The sequence below is a fragment of the Coregonus clupeaformis genome, unplaced genomic scaffold, assembly GCF_020615455.1.
Source record: "Coregonus clupeaformis isolate EN_2021a unplaced genomic scaffold, ASM2061545v1 scaf1488, whole genome shotgun sequence".
Classification (NCBI taxonomy): Eukaryota; Metazoa; Chordata; class Actinopteri; order Salmoniformes; family Salmonidae; genus Coregonus; species Coregonus clupeaformis.
This window is the reverse complement of record NW_025534942.1, coordinates 114,409-121,212: the sequence shown is the minus strand read 5'-3', so window position 1 is coordinate 121,212 and position 6,804 is coordinate 114,409. Positions and strand designations below refer to the sequence as shown.

The following is a 6,804-nucleotide window of genomic DNA, read 5'->3' as shown; positions in this document are numbered from 1 at the left end:
ACAAATCTGACATTACTGCGCCACAATAACATTGTCACCGAGGATGGCTTGCCAGCCAGCTACAGTGTTTGGATTCATATCATCCGCTTTGTCATGAAACAGCTTAGCTAGGGAAGCGAACTTCGCACGCTAGCTAACGCCATGTTAGCTAGACTCGGGAGCTCATGCGGGGACATAACATAAGCTTCAGGAGTCTGTGGGTTGGATATGATTCCCACCATGGACAACAACAACTGGCTACTAGTTCGTTTTTCTGACGAATGCCCTTTTCTTTGTGGCAACAGGTCATATATGTTGCTGCTGTGATGGCACACTGTGGATTTCACCCAATATATATGGGAGTTTATCAAAATTGGGTTTGTTTTCGATTTCTTTGTGGGTCTGTGTAATCTGAAGTAAACATGTCTCTCTAATATGGTCATTGCAGCTCAGTTCCACCTCCTTTTTGGGCATTGTGCACATAGCCTGTCTTCTCTTGAGAGCCGGGTCTGCCTTACGGCGCCCTTTCTCAATAGCAAGGCTATGCTCACTGAGTTGTACATAGTCAAAGCTTTCCTTAAGTTTTGGTCAGTCACAGTGGTCTGTCTCTCTCTCTCTCTATTCTTCTTCTTCTTCTTCTGTGGATTTTATATGTTGTTGGTAACCAACTTAAGGTGCAGTACCACCATCAACTGAACTGGAGTGTGGACCAGAGACAGTGTAGGTCTAACCTGCCCAATATTCTTGTCTCCCTTAGGTAATGAAATACATAATTAAATACCACATCCCCCGAAGATTTCCCCAGCAGTTCACTTAATCCTGGCTCTTCAACCCCATTACTCCTCAAAATGTACATTCCCTCACACACTGTTCCACTGTCTCCAGCCCCTCCTGACAATGATCACACCTCCCAGCAGGATGCTTCCCACCAATTTCAATGTACTATTGAGCCTTGTGTGTCCCAGTCTCAGCCTTGTGACTACACTTTCCTCCCTTCTCTCTCTATTCCAGGAGTATTGTTGGGAAGTAGGGTCATGGAGATGTTGTCCGTTCTTGTACCAGATGTAGGTGGGGTTGGGGTTGTCGGTCAGAAGACAGGTGGTGCTACAGGTCAGTGTTCTCTACTTTTCCACTTTGGAGGAAGACACCTTCACCTGCAGGTCTGAATGATTCTAATGAATTATTACAATTAGATATTATATATTACCTGTGACAGTCAGTTGTACCAGGGAAGCTGTACCCACATTCTGCATACTGTGTTTTAAATCTGAACTTGTACTCAGTTGAATTGCTCTCTCTCAGGCCTGTGATTCTCAGGGTGCAGTCTTTCTCTTTAGTCCCAAGATACTCTGCATGACCTGTATTCTCTGGCACAGAGCTCAGGATTTTAGGCGCCTCATTACATTTCTCTTGGACATACCAGTTTGGTTCTGAGACAACATGATAACTTGGATGTTGATATGTGCAGGGCAGTTCCACTGTTGAGCCCTTCATAGCACAGATACTCTGATGGGTGTAAGTCACGTTGAAACAGTTCTGACATAGAACACCTAAAACAGTAATAGGCCCATTCATTTATTCATTAGTTTCTTCAATTATTCTTCCACTCAACAAAAATATAAACGCAACATGCAACCATTTCTAAGATTTTACTGAGTTACAGTTCACCGTCCCAGGGTAGGGGAGGGAATGGCCGGCAGAGATGTAGCTCAGTTGGTAGAGCACTATGCTTGCAACGCAGGTTGTGGGTTCGATTCGCCACCGGGGGCAGTATGAAAAATATATATAATAATAATGTATGCACTCACTAACTGTAAGTCGCTCTGGATAAGAGCGTCTGCTAAATGACTAAAATGTAATATAAAAAAATCAGTCAATTGAAATAAATGAATTAGGCCCTAATCTATGGATTTCACATGATTGGGAATACAGATATGCATCTGTTGGTCACAGATACCTTAAAAAAAGGTAGTCAGTATCTGGTGAGACCACCATTTGCCTCATGCAGTGCTACACATCTCCTTCACGTAAGATAATGGATTTAATTAATTTTTGTATTGAATACGTGTCGTGGAAATTACCACCAGGGACTCAAAGCCAAAATTAAATGAATAATTATTTATTATCAGCAAGCTGGAGAGGTTCCAACAAACTTAATGCACGTACACGTCGGTCGGGAGCTCTTTCGGGGCAGTCCCGTTAGTTCTCTTATATACCGCTTACACAGACATATTATATTTGCATGATTTATATGATTCATTATTCATAATTAGTTCATAATAACAGTTGTTCCTGCATATGACTGGCACTGTCTCCTATCTTAACTTATAGAACATATTCTGGGCGTTCTGCCAAAAGTTCTGAGGGGGACATGACCGTCCCCCTCAAATTTTTACCCAGCACCTACAGGAACAAATGATTGTATGAGACAAGATGTACAATTCAAGGCTATTTCCTCACACATAATATACACCTACTATTATTTAAACATTATTCTACATTATTTAATGGATAATAGAAGTTAATGAAATGAGATACAGCTTTGAAAACCCCCACCAACCTCAACACCCCACCCCTACAACACAACACTCCTACTCCAAGACGCTTGATAAATTTGGATCCAGAGCTGCATATTATGCTCACAAGTTACCACGGTAATCAGACTTAGTAAACTGTTAGAGAACGGAGATAGAAAACATATTGTAAAGAGTCATGTATTTAAACTTTATTTAGGGATCTGGAACCGGTGCGAGAGGAGGGAGTTAAATCACAGCACATTTGAGCTTTCTGGTGTTTTTTCAGTGACCCAGAATGAGCAAAGCTCTTTCCACATAGACAGGAGTAAGGTTTCTTTCCAGTGTGTATGTGTAGCGGTGTAATCAGGTAACCTGATTGATTGGAGCTCTTCCCACACTGGGATCACAGCTATAAGGCTTCTCTCCTGTGTGTATGCGGTGGTGTATAGTCAGCTGTCCTGGGATTGATTGAAGCTCTTCCCACACTGATGACAGCTATAAGGCTTCTCTCCTGTGTGTGTATGCGGTGGTGTGTAGTCAGGTGTCCTGAATGATTGAAGCTCTTCCCACACTGATCACAGCTATAAGGCTTCTCTCCTGTGTGAATGCGTTGGTGTGCAGTCAGGTGTCCTGAACGATTGAAGCTCTGCCCACACTGAACAGCTATAAGGCTTCTCTCCTGTGTGTATGCGCTGGTGTGCAGTCAGGTGGAATCCTACAAAACCCTTTCCACGCTGGGATCACAGCTATAAGGTTTATCTCCTGTGTGTATGTGTTGGTGTTTATCAGGTGTCCTGAATGATTGAAGCTCTTCCCACATGATCACAGCTATAAGGCTTCTCTCCCTGTGTGTATGCGTGGTGTGTAGTCAGGTTTCCTGACTGATTGAAGATCTTCCCACCTGATCAACAGCTAGAAGTGCTTCTCTCCTGTGTGTATGCTTGGTGTTTAGTCAGGGCTCCTGATTGACTGAAGCTCTTCCCACAACAAGACAGGGGTAAGGCCTCTCCCTGTATGAATTCTCTGAGATTTTAGGTTTTAGATGCAGCGAAACACTTCCCACACTGAGAGCAGCGGTACGGTTTCTTTCCAGTGTGAATCTGCTGGTAAATGATAAATTCCTCTGTTTAGCAAAACCCTTCCCACAGTCAAAGCAGCAGTGGTGAGGTTTCTTCCCTATACAGTTCTGCTGATGTTTCTTGAGGTGTTCTGATCTGGAGAGACTCTTTTCTGTCTTGTCATCATGATGTTGTTGAAGCTCCCCAGATGATAAGCCCCTCCCACTGACAGAGCAAAGATTAGGGCTGTCCCCTGCGAAACAAAGACATTGAATAGTAAGGTTTTGCAAATATGTGTCCATAAATAGATGGGTCGTTCCATGAATGTAATGGCTTTTGCATCCCTTTGATATCTTTCCAGTAGAAATTGTGCACCAATATTCAATATTAAATATCTGTTATATTAAATAAAGTGCCCTTTAATACAGAACACATGGAGAATCCAATTCATCAGATTTCTTATATGAATAAAGACTTGCTAAAGTGACAAAATTCAGCATTTTGACCTCATTCAACCCTGTGTAACATCTAAAAAAGTGTTTACCCAATCATTTCTCCAAGTTTTACCTTCAGTGAGTGGGGTTACATGCGCAGAATAATATGATTATTGTGAATAGTCAATTAGTATAGGAGTTTGATTTAAATTCCTAATAATCATGTTTACATGGACACATCTGAAATCAGGCTACCTGATGAGACTTTTGATGAATTCAGAAAATTGCCAATCAAAATAAACGCTCTATCACAGCTACCATGTTATTTTTTTAAAAGCATATTTGATTCTGAGTTTGGACAAAGAAAGTTTGTATGTGAAACCTATTTTGAAGCTGCCTATTTTCCGCTTTTCCAAACTCTATGCACCCAACAAAAGAAGCTAGCTTGCAACGCTTGTGCTAGCACATGTACAGATGGAAATACACCACTATAACTCTGATTAAAGAGTTTACGTGTCCTAATAATTCTAAAGATTGCTCAGGAAAACCAGGTGTTTTTTAAGGGCGTATGCTTACTTCGGCTATGACCTCACACCAATTAAGATAAGCAGAGTAAGGTGTTTACATGACTAAAGCCATACTCAGCCTACTGCCATAATCAGTTTAATAGGAAATGACTAGTGTGCATGTAAAGCCCTAGTTATTTGGTTACTTTGAAAGTCATTTCTGAACATTATTTATTTTATGTGATTAATTATTAATTTACGCCTGTCCCTCATTTTAAGGTCAACCCTGTTTCATGAACTGAACACTTGTTTTAAACTGTTCCTTAATTTTTTGTAGCAAAATGCTTTTTTATGAAGGTCAACATGTGCTCTTTATGACAATATGTTAAAATTCGGTGAAATCCAACGTAAAAAAAATAAATAAATAAAAATCACGTTACACGTCTCAACATTGGGTGGAACGACCAGATATTTTCATCAATATATAATTAATCAATGAATTGCTACAGAAGCAGACTGTATTCTAATCCAAACACGATGCTTCTTACTTAATGAAATCAAATCTCCATGTTCTTCTTCTCCTTCTCCTCGCTCAGTTCCACTCTGCCCCGGTGTTTTCCTGCAGTCGACCAGACCCAGCAGTAAAGTACCGGGAGGCGGTCGACCTGGGGACTCCTGGAGGGTGGAGGGGGACGGGCTAGATTTGTCCTGTTGGCCGCAAGAAGTATTCTACATAGATTAACACTAAACCAAATATTTTATTAATTCAGTCTAAACCTCTGATTTGAGTATATCCCTCGAATATCTCATTTTTCCTGAAATGTTCACTCCTTCACTACAAGCCACAAATCTAATAGTATTGGGTTGGTGGAGGCATGGGCTAGTCAGAGTTTCCACCATATTTCTTATATCAGTCCTTTCCTTTCAAACAGCGAGGAAGAGGCGAAGCGAGAGGGATAACTGGGCCCAAAATCTGGTTTATGCCTTATTTGATCGAATATAAATTTAGTAACGATTGGGTTGTTAGAAGTTTATTGGTAAAAGTAGAACACCTGACATCCCGGCAACTTTGAGGAAAAAAAACACTTATATGGGAGTAGTGCCTGGTCGTCACTAGTTACCACAAACAAAGTCATAAACCACGCCCATTACTACAATGAATCTTATTAAAATTAGATTTGAACCCTAACCTTAACCACACTTCTAACTTTATGCCTAACCCTAAATAAATAAAAATACCATTTGGACGTTTGACTTCGTGCTGTGGTAAGTAGTTGAAACACGCATATCTGCCCTCTCATTGGCTATAATGGTCCACCTGATCTTTCCTCTTCCCGGTTGCCTTCCATTAATGAAGACATGTATTTTCTTTGTTAGAGTGGCCACTTGAGTATCTGGTCAAATAATGGATAATGTGTTCGAAATCAGTGAAGGAATGTGAACACTTTGGGAGAAAGGTGAGATAATAAGGTCAGAGTCACAGATTCCTAAACATGACATAGTGGTAGGCTACTTTGTTGAAGGAAAAAAATTCCCAACAAGTTTTACCGTGAGGTTTTTTTGTCCATCCATTTAAACCGAACACAAAAATGTGGATTATCAAAGATTATGAAAACTAGGCCTAGACATTTTATACAACACAGCAGGCCTATACTGTTAAAACCAGACTTACCCGATCCATTGTGGAAGCTATCGTTTCTTTGTATTACATGAAATGTTGTAGACTACAGTACAGTTAGATTACTTTGTTGTAGTGTTCAGATAATGACTAGGGAGTTGCCGAGAGAAAATGCCATTCTCAAGGCTGCAACGAATGCGCCCCTAGACTAGAGCAATCAAACATCTATGTAAATATCAAAACTGAATTAAGTTAGGACAAATAAACGTCTCATGTAGCCTAATCTTACTTCAGAAAGTTCCTGGATAACATTTTACGTGATCTATAAAAGTCAAGAAAACGTTCAATAACACCCCCTTTCACTAAGAATCCTGTTGGCTGCTATCGTCTACTTTAACCTGACAGCCACTTGGAACACATGCGCAAAGAGGGAGTATCAAGATTCTTATTTTATTTCACCAGGTGAGCCAGTTGAGAACAAGTTCTCATTTACAACTGCGACCTGGCCAAGATGAAGCAAAGCAGTGCGATTAAAAACAACACAGAGTTACATATGGGGTAAACAAAACATAAAGTCAAAAATACAACAGAAAATATAAAGTGTGTGCGAATGTAGTAAGTTATGGAGGTAAGGCAATAAATAAATAGGCCATAGTGCAAAAATAGTTACAATTTCGTAATTAACACTGGAAT

At 40.4% G+C, this 6,804-nt stretch overlaps 1 long non-coding RNA gene across 1 annotated transcript; it reads right to left on the bottom strand.

The window, feature by feature from the left end:
- Positions 1-3,735: 3,735 nt before the first annotated feature.
- Positions 3,736-6,478, bottom strand: LOC123487140. Its single transcript, XR_006659638.1, has 3 exons — positions 6,166-6,478; positions 5,042-5,201; positions 3,736-3,806 (listed from the first exon to the last, which is right to left on the bottom strand). It is a non-coding gene; the product is annotated as an uncharacterized LOC123487140 (long non-coding RNA).
- Positions 6,479-6,804: the final 326 nt, after the last annotated feature.